This window comes from Sciurus carolinensis, chromosome 15 (genome assembly GCF_902686445.1).
Source record: "Sciurus carolinensis chromosome 15, mSciCar1.2, whole genome shotgun sequence".
Lineage (NCBI taxonomy): Eukaryota > Metazoa > Chordata > Mammalia > Rodentia > Sciuridae > Sciurus > Sciurus carolinensis.
In genome coordinates, this window is record NC_062227.1 from 28944447 (window position 1) to 28958775 (window position 14329).

The following is a 14329-nucleotide window of genomic DNA, read 5'->3' on the forward strand; positions in this document are numbered from 1 at the left end:
TTCTTCTTATCATTATGTCCTAAACAGTGCAGTGTAACAACTATTTACAGAGCACTTGTGTTTCACTAGGTATTATAAGCAATGTAGAGATGATTTGAATTATATGAGAGAATTGCATAGGTTATATACAAAATCTTGGCAATTTTACATGTGTGTTTGTGTGTTGTGTGTGTGTGTGTGTGTGTGTGTGTGTGTGTATTATTTCTTTTAGTACTGGAGATTGAACCAAGGGGTGCTTTACCACTGAGCTATATCCCAACCCTTTTAATCTTTAAATTTTTATTTATTTATTTATTTTTTTATTGTAAACAAATGGGATACATGTTGTTTCTCTGTTTGTACATGGAGTCAAGGCATACCATTTGTGTAATCATAAATTTACATAGGGTAATGTTGTTTGATTCATTCTGTTATTTTTTCCCTTCTCCCCCCACCCCTCCCACCCCTCTTTTCCCTCTATACAGTCCTTCCTTCCTCCATTCTTGTCACCCTCCTTAACCCTAACCCTAAACCTAACCCTAACCCTAATGCTAACCCCTCCCACCCCCCATTGTATGTCCTCATCCGCTTATCAGCGAGATCATTCGTCCTTTGCTTTTTTGAGATTTGCTTATCTCACTTAGCATGATATTCTCCAATTTCATCCATTTGCCTGCAAATGCCATAATTTTATCATTCTTTATGGCAGAGTAATATTCCATTGTATATATATACCACAGTTTCTTTATCCATTCATCAATTGAAGGACATCTAGGTTGGTTCCACAACTGGCTATTGTGAACTGAACAGCTATGAACATTGATGTGGCTGTATCTCTGTAGTATGCTGATTTTAAGTCCCTTGGGTATAGACCGAGGAGTGGGATAGCTGGGTCAAATGGTGGTTCCATTCCAGGTTTTCTGAGGAATCTCCATACTGCTTTCCAGAGTGGCTGCACTAATTTGCAGCCCCACCAGCAATGTAAGAGTGTACCTTTCTCCCCACATCCTCGCCAACACCTATTGTTACTTGTGTTCTTGATAATCGCCATTCTAATTGGGGTGAGATGGAATCTTAGGGTAGTTTTGATTTGCATTTCTCTTATTACTGGAGATATTGAACATTTTTTCATATATCTGTTGATTGCTTATAGATCTTCTTCTGTGAAGTGTCTGTTCATTTCCTTAGCCCATTTGTTGATTGAATTATTTGCATTCTTGGTGTAGAGTTTTTTGAGTTCTTTATATATTCTGGAAATTAGTGCTCTATCTGAAGTATCAGTGGCAAAGATCTTTAAATTTTGAGAGAGGGAATTGCTGAGTTGCTTAGGGCCTTGCTAAGTTTCTGAGGCCAGTCTCAAACTTGGGATGTTCTTGTCTCAACCTCCCAAGTAACTGGGATGGTTGTGTGCCACCACGCCTGACTTGACAATTTTATAAGTGACTTGAGCATCTTCAGATTTTGGGATCTGTAGAGTTACTGGAACCAATTCCCCATGGATACTGAGGGACAACTGTATGCCTGTTTTTTTACTCATAGAGAGTATAAGATGCATATGATCATGTATATATTCCTTTTACGTTTGCTTAATTTTTTCTTGCTGGAATGGATTGAAATGGTCACAGACTCTTTGCCAGTCCTCCCACTGAGAGGTCCAGGCTGCCCATAGGATTTGTTCTTCCCAATAAAACAGGAGCAGAAGTAATGCTATAACTTCTGAGGCTAGACTTGAAGAGGTCCATAGCTTGAGCTTTTGCCGCTTGGAGCCTTTCTTCTTGGATTCCTATCCCAATTCCCTGAGGAAGTCTAAGGAACCCTACAGACAGGCTCCTGTGGAGAACACAGGACCGGGCAAATGAGGGAGTCCATTTGGACCTGTCATTTCTTCCTGAAACCTCACCAAATATTTGTGAATCTGGAGAACTGCAAAGTCAACCCACAGAACTAACCTTTGGGTTATATTATATTCGGAAATATCCTTTGATTGCCTAAGGACATCACATTTAGGACTAATTTGTTCTATAGCAACTGGATTGGAACAACTGTAAAAAATTTTATGCCATTAAAATCTTTATAGATGTAATTTCAATGGCTTCATAATATTGCATTAGGTAGGCACACTACAATTTACTATTTCCCTATTGTTTGACATTAGAGGAGTTCTTTTATGAATAATATTATGAAAGAATGTTTTATGCATAAATATGAGGATGAAATTATGACTATTTCCTTGGTCTGGTATTTCCTCTGCTCAACCTTTCTAAGACCATTGTACAAGGCTTCTAAATTGCTTTCCAGAACAGTTGGGCAAATTAACAACATCTTAACAGACTGCTAGAGTATGTCTTTCACTGGAATCTTATTAGCACCGAAAACAAGCATCAAAGAAACAAGAGAATAAACACAAAGTACAGTATTTTGTTTTAGATATTGCTTCTATCTTAGTGATACTAAACCATTTAAATATTTATTTACCCCCTTTAATTTCATCATTATTGAGCTGTATGTTATTATCATTTGTCATTAAAATAGTTATTAGTATTTTTCTTATAGGTTTGTGAGAGATCTTTGTTTTTGAGGATGTTAATATTTTAACATTTCTAGGATGCATTTTTTAAGAGGTTATTGTTTACCATTTAATTTTGTCTGTTGAGTTTTTGATTTATGTAAGTTTAATTAAACCCATCAACTTGCTTTTATGATGATTTTCCTTGCCTGTAAATGGTCTTTTTGCCACAGCATTTTAAATCGCTTAAGAAAATATAATTTACATTCCAAATATAAATTAAATGTTTTGAAACTTCTCTTAGTTCACTCTCTTTAATTTTCCCTTCTTTTTTTTTTTTTTTTTTTTTTTTTTTTTTTTTTTGTATTTCCTTCAGGAATCTGTCCTGTGATTTTGCGGTTTGAGCAGTAAATTGTTTTCTTTGTGGCCTAGTCAGGATCCATTTTTGTAAACGTTTGATTTATAGAAGCATTTTCTATTTCTGGGGTTACAAAGTTCAGTATATATTAATGTAACCTTGTTATGTAGTTCAATTCTTCTATGCCCTTCTTTATATTTTATTGCATTGATATGTCAAAGATGGATAGTGGTGTGTTAAAATATCTCATGATTTCATAACTGCCATTTCTGCTTTTATTTGTAATGGTTTTTACTTTATATAGTTTGATGTCATCTTATTTAGTACAAAAAGATTTATGTCTTCCTCTCGTTTCTTTGTTCATTCATTTAACATAGATAGAAAGACATGGTCATTACTTTCAAAGGACTCACAGAGTTGCAGGTAAATCCACCAGTAGAGATGATAACACCATTAGAAAGGGTTGCAAGAGGGGTGAGAGACTTGGGGAGAAATAATCCAAACTGAAAGGAGCAGGATCCCAGGGCCTCTCATTGGAACCATCATCCCTGTGGAAATAGGCCTTTTTATGAATTGCATCATTTAGCCAAAGTGATTCTCTGACTTATTTAATAATTTCATCCTGAATTCATAGTTCACCATCACTACCTTTCCATTCTTTTCTAAGCTGCATATATTGGAATTTTAAAGCTCAATGTGAAGGTCTAACTTTTAGTTAAGTAGATACTGAGTTCATTTAACAAACACGTGCTGAGTTCCTTCTCTGTGTCAGGCACTGGGCTAAGCCTGGGGATAAAATGGCAGACAGTCAACCCTGAAGGACATTGTGGTTCACTGCAGGAATGTCAAATAAATAAACCGACAAAGTGCAAAAGGACCCCCAGGGAGGAGTTACCAGTGTAGTTTTGAGCCCTTAAGGTTGGGTAGGAGTTACCTATTGGCAGACGAAGGCAAAGGTGGGAGTTTAAGGAAAGACACAGCATGTCCAATGACCAGGAGCTGAGAGACATGGTCATCCTGGGAAGTGTGATGTGGCAGACTGTGGGCTGTGGGGAAATGGGCATGAGAGTTGTGAGACAGAAGAAGAGATGAGGCAGATCATGATGGATCCCACAGAAGGTTCAGCTTCATTCAGAAGATTCTCAAGAGCCATTTTAAGTGAGTGATATGACTGGATTTAATTTTAAGAGGTTCTTTTCATAATGGGTCCTACTTTCCACTCTGATTACAGCTATTGGCAATGATTACCATTACTAGATACTGATTCATGAGACTGGTAGTTGTTGCTTACTTTTAATTTTGACTTGGCTTCAGCATAACCTCTCCATTTTTTTTTTTTTTAAGTCATGGGTCCTAGCTACTTGAATATTCTTGTAATTTAAAAATGCAGTACTGGAGGTCAATTCAGATTGTGTTCACTAGAACACAGTTCTTTTTTATTCACTAGGATATCTCATAGGGCACTGGACATTCTCACACATTCATGGCTTATTTATGTCCTGGCTCTCAGTTTCCAATCCCTTGTAAAAGCTGCTACTGGCTGTTTACTTCTGTGTTTATAACCTCTGTAGGGAATACAGTGGAAAGAACATTAGGGTATATGGGATCTCAGGGGATATTACTGAAAAATGTGTGAAGGTGGATGATAATATATAAATAGGTTATACTCAAATGTAAGCCTAAGGAAACTTTTAAAAAATTATGTTCCCATATCTATCTATCATGAGATAATCTTATCTCATGCTGTAATAGCCACTTTGTCATCTCTGTAAATCAAATTCCACAGAAAAACTGCTAACCACTGACAAAAGAGATAAGAGGTGAAGACTCTGAGGTTTGCTTTTTCAGAAATCACACACACACGCGCACGCGCACATACACACACACTCTGCCATCATTACATAAGCATTATTTCACCAACTTGAGCCATGAAATCCATGACATCACCAACTATTCTAAACTACTGAATTATCCAGGACCAACCATAACATATTACTCCTTATATGCCATATTGAAGAGCTCCAAAAATAGACATTTTATTTATCAGATAAGATCAAACTAAGTCATAATCGAGAGAACCTCAAAACACTACAGAGGAAAAATGCAAAATCAAATATAGATATTATAGCACACAAAGCTAGAAAAATATCATTAGAGAAATTAAAGAAGATTTCAATTAGTGGAATGGCATTCTATATTCTTGAATTAGCAGATTTAGTATTAGATGTAAATACTACCCAAGCACCTGTAGATTAAATGAAATTTCCAAAAAGTTTCCTTATATTTCTTATTTTTTCCAAAATAGAAAAAACTCCATCCTAAAGTTCATATGGAATCTCCAGGGACCTCAGGGAATAAAATCTTGGAGAAGAACAAAGTTGGGATTCTCATACTTTTATGATTTCAAAACTCACTACAAACAAATGTAATCAAATCAGTGTTTTACTAACATAAAAATAGACCTATAGACCCTTGGAATAGAATAAAAAGCCCAGAAATAAACCTTCACATGTGTGGTAAATCATTTTCAACAGGATTGCCAAAATCATTTACAAGAGTAAAGGGAATCTTTGTAAAAAATGGTATCTGATTCAGAAAATCCACTTCTGGAGATATATAATTGATGGAGATACATATATTCATCAATGTATATCCATCAATTATATATATATATATAATTGAAAATCCACTTCTGGATTTACATATATATATATATATGTATATATAATTGAAAGGAGACATCGAAAAGATATTTGTCCATCCACATTAATAGCAGGTATTTGTAATAGTAAAAGGATATAAACAATCAGGTAACCATTGACAATGTTTTTTTTTTTTTTTTTTTTGTACCAGGGATTGAGTCCAGCTATGCTTTACCATCAAGCCATATCCCCAGCCCTTTTTATTTTTTATTTTGAAACAGGGTCTCACTAATTTGCTTAGGACCTGGCTGAGTTGCACACACATGATCTGCTGGGAGCAAATCACATGTTCTGCCAAGGTCTATTCCTCGGCTGAAAGTATCACCTTATAAAGGGGGTCATATGTATCAGGAATCAAGATAGGTATGCAATGGAGGATAAGGTCTTTACTTGGAGGGAAGGAGTAGGAGTTTAAAAGATGTATTTTGAATCAAAACATACTCAGTCTAGACACATTAAAATATAGATAAGTGAGCACAGTAATAAGAAAAATTCACTCTAACTCTCAGTGCACGGAAAAGCCTTGGTTGTATACATCTGTTAAGGAATTTTCCCCTATTTTCATCCTAAAAATATCTTAGTGTACACTTTTAACTTTTAAAATACATAATAATAGGCAGTGGAGTTTGAGCTGCTGGTGGGGTGCCAGGTTTGTGGTCCCCACTTCTACACGTACTTGCAAATCCAGGTGTGTAGCCATCCTCACAAGCTAAGACTTCTAGTCCCAATAACCCATGAGTCTTCTTTGATGTGAATCTTGGAGAGGAGCAAGTTGGTTATATTGTATTAGAATCGTTTGCAGATATTGTACCAAAAACTGCAGAAAATTTTCATGCATTGTGTCCAAGAGAAAAAGCCATTGGACCCAGGACTGAGAAACCTCTATTTCAAAGGGTGTCCTTTTCATTGAATTATTAAGAAATTTATAATTTGGCGTGGAGACTTCTCAGATCAGAATGGGACAGGTGGAGAAAGCATTTATGGTGAAAAATTTGAAGATAAAATTTCTACTCTAAGCATGATGGGGAAGGTTTATTGAACATGGCAAATGCAGACATCAATGTGATTGGTTCTCAGTTCTTTATCACCACTGGTCTGACCCCTCATTTGGATGGGAAATGTGGTGTTTGGTCAAGTACTTAAAGGAAGAGATGTGGCAAGGATACTGGAAAATATAGAAGTGAAAGGTGAAAAACCCTTCAAAATATGTGTTATTGCAGAATGTGGAGAACTGAAATAAGGGGATGATTGGGGAATATTCCTAAAAGATGGCTCTGGCAAGAGTCATCCAGATTTCCCATGCAGATATAGACTGAAAAGATGTAGATAAAATTTTATTAATAATAAAACACTTAAAAATTTTGGAAATACTTTTTTTTTTCCAAATCCCAGAACGGAGAAATGGCTATTAAAAAATAAGCAAAGGTTTTAAGATACGTGGTTAGTTCAAAGGCTGTTACTGAGAAAGCAGGTAGGTCCGGGCTGCAATCTATAACCATAAGCTGTGTACTGAATATTGGTGCTTGTAAACTGAAAATGTCAAATTGCCAGGGAGCAATTGACAGTTGTTTAGAGGCTTTTGAAATGGGCCCATCAAAATCCAAAGCACTGTATCACTGTGCTCAAGGATGGCAAGGATTAAAAGAATATGATCAAGGCATCAGCTGATCTCAAGAAAGCTCTGGAGATAGCACCAGAAGATAAAGCCATCCAGGCAGAATTGCTGAAAGTCAAACAGAAGATAAAGGCAGAGAAAGTTAAAGAGAAGGCGGTATATATATATAAATAGTTTGCTTAGTAAGGATTCAATTTTTCTTAAATACTGTGCATTTATTGTATGAAGGCAAAAAGACAATGTAAAGAGTTTTTGTCTGTATATGATCACTAATGTGATTCCTTTGACTTTTCATTTCCTCATTGTTTACAATTTAGAAATGCCAATATAGGTTCCCTCTTAATAAAAAGTGTTACAAAATACAAAAAAATTAATACAGTTTGATTATCTTTCCAGGTTAGAGAATAAAACAATTCTTTTACATCACTACAATTGGTTTGTATAATGTCTCGTGACAAGGATGTACACAATTTATTTAATCAATTTACCATTTTCAGGTCTCTAATTTATCTAATCTTTCTCTAGCAACATAATCTGCTTTGCACCACAGAAAGATTATGCCAATGACTTGTGGTTGAATTTAACTCTTGCACTTCCTAACTCAGTTACCTTGGGCAAATTACTTACCTTTGCCCAGTCTCATTTTCATTATTGTAAAACAATAATAGTGGTAACTATAAAGCTAATGCGTATTGAAAACTTTCTATGCAGTAGGTACATTGTATCATTTAAACCTCCAACACATGAAGTAGGCACTACTATTATTACCATGCTACATACAGATAGGGACCCTGATTTAAGTGTCTTGCCGGAGGGCATACATCTACCATGTAAAAGAGTTAGAGTCTCTGTGAAGGTGAAAGGGGAAAATACCTGCAAATGCACTTTCAAAAGTGGTTGCTCTGGGCTGGGGAGATAGCTTAGTCAGTAGAGTGCTTGCCTTGTGTGCACAAGACTCTGGGTTCAATCCCCAGCACCGCCAAAAAAAAAAAAAAAAGTGATTGTTCTGTGAGTCCTTGCAAGGACTCCTGCAATTCTTACTTTGGAGGTTCATTTTTTTCTTTCCTCCTTCACTTCTTCTTCTTCCTCCTCCTCCTCCTTCTTTTTTTTTTTTTTTTTTTCGTAGAATAAGAACCAAATTCTGAAGCACAGTTCACATCACTGCTTTGCTTAAGTACTAAGCAGTAGCTCCCTGGGTTTGAAAGGATGAAACACAAACACCTCCTGGGAATTCTTAGGTCACCACTGAATGGCTGTGTTCCTGCTGCCTCCTCACCCATTCTTTTTTAAAATTATTTTTCATTTATTTATTTATTTATTTTTTTGCAGTGCTGGGGATTTGAACCCAGGGTCTATGTGCTTGCGAGGCAAGCACTCAACCAGCTGAGCTATATCCCCAGTCCTAAATTATCTTTTATTTTTACAGACTGCATTTTGGTTCATTGTACACAAATGGGATACAGTTTTTCGTTTCTATGGTTGTGCACGATGTGGATTCATACCATTCATGTAATTATACATGTACATAGGGTAATGATGTCTGTCTCATTCCATCATCTTTTATACCCTCCTCCTCCTCCCTCTCATTTCCCTCTACATAATATAAAGTTCCTCCATTCTTCTTTCACCTCCACCCTCCACCCCCATTATATATCAAATAGAAGACAAAGTAGGCCTGAATCATCATGTTGGCTTAGGATCAGACTTCCTTAACAAGATTCCTAGAGCACAAGAAATCAAAGCAAGAATCAATAAATGGGATGAACTCAAACTAAAAACTTTTCCTCATCCATTCTTTATGCCTTAGCCGAAGTCAATTCCATACACTTTTCTGAGTATACCAATCTTTCCTTCTTACTGTCTTTGCATATGTTTTTCCTTGTGTCTGGAATAACCTGCTCTATTGATAGCTCTCTCCCCTCAGGTGCCACATTTGTCAGGAAAAGCAATTCTGATATTTTCAAATGAATGCAAATGTTCACTAAATGGACACTCTCCTTGCTGTGCCTTTTATCATGAATATTTGTGTGCTTGTGCGTAGGCTTCTGAAGCCAGGTTTAATGTACCACCCATGTTTTGCATCTCTTTCAAACACTGAGATGTAAAGGATTAGAAGAAAGTCAATATGTAGAAGTGTGTTTGTGTGTATAGGTGGGAGTCCTGTGGGAGGGAATTCGTCACTTTGTTAATTTCTCGAGAAAAGGTGTAAGATGTGAGGACTCTAATGATGGATGTTTTAGAAGTCTCATATCTATTTTTTTTCTCTTAGTATTAATCTCACCAATTTGGGCTCTTACTATGATGTCACCAACTATTCCAGACTACCTAGGACTCACCACATTATCAAACAGGGTCAAACTAATTAATAGTCAAGAGGACCTCGAAACTATGGAGGAAAAAAGCAAAATCTGGTAAAAGATATTGGAGGACACTGAGCTAGAAAAATAAAAGCAAATCATTAGAGAAATTAAAGAAGATTCCAAGATTTCAACCAGTATCCAAGTGAATTATTGGACATTCTATCTTGTGAATTTTGGCTTGAGAATATTCTTTTTCTCTACTAGAGAAACAGAAACCTAAGTCAAATTGGGATGAGAAAGGTTACTGTCACTTAAATGTAATTAAATTCTAGCCCAGTCCAGCACGTACAACCAACACAGCCTAGTCAGGCAATCTGACTTTGTTTTTCACTGATTATCTTATCATTTTGTAACAGAAAGGGCCTTGTAACGAGAGGAAGATTTTTCAGGTTTATGTGTGTATCTGATTTGAATGGAAGGGTATAGGATCGACTCATTGTTAGTGCCACAGACAGTAACAAATTTCCTCCTCACCAACAGAGGGTGTATAAGGCTGCTTCCTCTTTAAGTCTCTAATATTGCTGAGTTAACTCCCCTTACCCTCATTCCCACTCGTCTGACCGTCTGACCTTTCTTCCTTATACCTGCTTACCTCAGACTCCTCTTCTGCAGGGAAAATTTCTTTGTGAATTATGATAATGTGACATCTTTTTTTTTTAAGCCTGAGATCATAAAATAGTTTTATAGCTCTGAAGTATGGAAAAAAATGAAGATAGATAAAGAAAAAAAAGAACGTCAAAAATTTCTGAACATGCACAGAAGTAATGCAAGAAAGAGTAGTATTAAGTGAAATTGGTTAGCCTTGGCCACATCTTCTTCCCTATGTGACTTTAATATATATATATTAAAATATAAATATATATATATACATATATATATACATATATATAAATATGTATATATATGTATATATATATGTATATATATATATATTAGTCTTACCTGCAGTTTCACTTTGTGTGATTTTAGTTACTGTGTCAACTGTGGTCCAAATATATATATTAGTCTTACCTGCAGTTTCACTTTGTGTGATTTTAGTTACTGTGTCAACTGTGGTCCAAAAACTATTAAATGGAAAATTCCAGAAATAAGCAATTCATAAATCTTGACTTGTTCACCACATGAGTAGCATGATGCAATCTGGATTGTCCTGCTCTGCCTCACCTGGGATGTGGGTTTTCCTCTTCCCAGTGAATCCTCACTGTATATGGTAGCAGCTTGTTAGTCATCTAGTAGTCATCTCACCAGATTGTAGGCTGGTGTTCAAGTAACCCTATTTTACTTAATAATGGCCCCAAGTCACGAAAGCAGCTTTTCTGGAAAATTGGAGATGCCAAAGACAAGCTGTAAATGTTTCCTTTAAATAAAGAGGAAAAGTTCTCAATAAGGAAAGAAAAAAAATCTTATGCTGAGGTTACTAAAATTTGTGGTAATATAAAATTTTCTAGCCATCAAATTACAAAGTAGGAAAAAAATTCTGCTAGTTTTGCTATCACTCCTCAAATTGCAAGTTACCACTGAAGTTTATGATAAGTGCTTAGTTAACATGGAAGGGGCATTACATTTATGTGTGTTTGTATAGGAAAAAGCATGATATTTATGGGGTTTGGTACTATCCACAGTCCCAGACAACTATGGAAAGTTTTGAAGTATTACATTTGGTATATATTTATATTAAAAATTATATGTAGGGGCTGTAGCTCAGTGGCAGAGCACTTGCCTAGTATGTGTGAGGCACTGGGTTCGATTCTCAGCACTGCATAAAATATGAATAAATAAAAAGTATTTTAAATATTATATGTAGTTTATTTAAAATTTAAGTTTAACTGGGTGTTCCATATTTTGTCTGTCATCCCTATGCTAGATGCCTGAGTCCTTGCTACAGGGCAGTTAGCTCCCCCAGAGTGAGTGATCCAAGGGAGGGAGAGAGAGCACCCAGGACAGGAGCCACAGTCTTTTTTATGACCCAATACCAGAAGTGATATAACATCATTCTGCCATATTCATTAGAAGTGAGTCACTAAATCCAGCACCACCCAAAGAGAAGAAGAGATTAAGTTCTTCCTTTTGGGAAGAGGCATATCAAAGAATTTGTAGATGTGACTTAAGACAGGGCAGTGGGAGAGCACACAGGAGGGAATGTTACTGTAGTGACTGGTTGCAAGGAGACATAGTGACTGGCCAGTGGTGAGCACATGACCTACTTGTGCTCACCAAGTACTTGTCAGGGATTAACATATAAACATAAAAAAAGGAGAATTTCTCTTTCTGTTTGATTTGGTTAAAGCTATGGTTTGATTCTGGAATGTTCCCCCAAAGCCCACGTGTTAAAGGTTTGGTTCCCAGGGCAGTACCACAGGAGGCAGTGGAAGGTTCTTAGGGCACACTGAGGATGTGTCCTTGAAGGTAACTGTGGGCCCAGCCTCTCCTCTCACTTTTCTTCCGGGTCATGTAGTGGGCAGTTTTGTTCTGCCATGTGCTTCCCACCTTTGCCATCTGAAACCCCATGAGAGGCCTAAAAACAATAGGTCTGCCTGATCAAGGACGGGTGTGGGGGGTTCTCCTGTCATGTCCAGCATGTACAAGGGAAAGGGTTTCTGATGGAGGATGGTGCTGGCTATTGATTAATCACTAAGAAACTTATCTAATGAAATAAACACAGAAGCCAATAATCTTTTTAAATGGGAGGGGATGTGACAGATTGGCCATGCCAAGATCTGGCCTCAAAAACAAGATGGAGGAGCCCACTTTCCCTTTGTTTATAGTTGCACAGATAAAGGCAGACTGGTAGGGGCTTCATCTGTGAGGAACAGGATGGGGTGGAGTTAGAGAAGCCATTTGCTTAGAGGATTAACATTTCCTCAGATGATGAGCCACCTCTGTACATAGTCACCTACCCCAGGCTATCTGAAATGGTCTCTCAGGACCGCCAGTTCCTGGGAGTAGACCTCTGCATCCCATGGCTCAGTCAAGGCTGATTCTGCTAAATATGGGTGGCTCCCCACAGACCAGAACTTCTAGGACCATGAACCAAAAGAAAACTTTTCTCTTTATAAGTAAATTATCTTTTTAATTTTGTTACAGTGATGAAAAGCTGACTAACATAGTACACTTGGATGATAGCAGCCTAAACTATTATGGGCCATCTTTTGCTACTGTAAGGAAGAAGCACATATTCAAAAGAGAACATGAAAAACCCACAGAGGCAAATACAGCATTGGGATGGAGAAAAATGAGCAAGATCTTGGTCACTATTATTTGAACACTGGAATATAATTGTCCCTGGACTCTGGAGTTACAAGTGCTGAAAAAGTCTCTATTGGCCAAAATCAGTTTGAATAGGTTTTTGTCAAGAAAGTTGACAAGTATAGATCTCACCTCTGTTCCCCCAGATTTGTAAATCCAATGAAATAATAGACATACAGCTGTGTTTTGGCAATCTCTCTATAGTAAGTACAATAAAAAATATAGTCATACAGAATGTGGTGCTGATAAAAACTACTGGAGACACAGAGGATCTGTGGAGCAGTAGACTGTGATTTGGCCCTTGAAATGTAGGTGGAATTTCAAAAGAGGAACGTGACTAAGATAAATCCACATGAAGAAATAGAAATGCCATGTGGACATAAATTATTACTCCATGTTTGAGTAATGGCAAGTAGTTTCATGGTGACAGTAGCATAGTATGAACAGTGTGGTAAGAGGCAAGAGGTCGAAGGAACTAAACATGATGGGACAGGTCAGGACCTAGTACATTATGCTCTCAGATATTTTCTCTTAAGTGATGATGTCTTTCAAAAAAAATTTTTTTTTTTTGTACAGGGGATTGAACCCAGGGGGCTCTTAACCAATGAGCCACATCACCAGCCCTTTTTATACTTCATTTAGAGGCAGGTCTTATTGAGTTGCTTAGGGCCTCGCTAAGTTGCTGAGGCTGGCTTTGAACTCACAATCCTCCTGCCTCACCCTCCTGAGCCACTGGGATTACAGGCATGAGCCACCAAGCCTGGTCATCTTTCAAAGTTTTAGGGAGGGCAGAGGAGGTCCTAGGGAAATGAAATTGACTAAATTTTGTTATGTGCATGTACAATATGTCATAATGAATTCGATTATTATGTATAATCACAATGTACCATTAAAACTAAAAATGAGTAAATAAAATGCATGGGACAAAGAAAAAAGACAGGAAATAGGTTTGAGAAAGTTAAATTTTGTGAATGACGAAGAGGATGGTTTGAAAGGGTAAGAAGTAGAATCTGCGAGACCTAATAGGAAGCTGCTGTAGTAGTCTAAGTCAGGGATGCACAAGCTTAGGCTATGTAGCACTGTGGAGAAAAGTAGACAGTTATAAAGGGTTTCCTATTCTCCATCTCTATTTTCATGCCACTGTCTTAGTTTGGGCCCCGTATTAGTATGTTTTCTGTTACTGTAACCGACTACTTGAGGTTGGGGACTTTATATAGAAAATTGGTTTATTTTAATCATAGTTCTGGAAGTTCAACAGGTCCTCACCTGTTGGCACTGGCATTGGTATAGCCCTGGTGAAGACCTCCTGGCAGATGGCAGGAGCAGCTGTGAGAAGGAAGATCACATGATGAGACAGGAAGGCACAGAGAGCCCCACAAGAACTATGTTAATCCTTTCTGAGAGCAGCATGTCCCTCCGTCCCTCCCCAGTAACTTAACAACATCTACTAGATTATCCCTCTTAAAGATCTGACCACCTCAAAACATGCTGAAGACCAGGCTTCCAAAACATAAATCTTGAGAGCACACACTTAAACCATATTCAAACTACCGCAGTCCCTGA

General features: G+C 37.2%; 1 pseudogene; it reads left to right on the forward strand.

Annotated features, from left to right (window-relative positions):
* The first annotated feature begins 3824 nt into the window (after window positions 1-3824).
* The window catches only part of LOC124965350 (peptidyl-prolyl cis-trans isomerase D-like), a 102418-nt pseudogene continuing 91913 nt past the window's right edge, over window positions 3825-14329 (forward strand).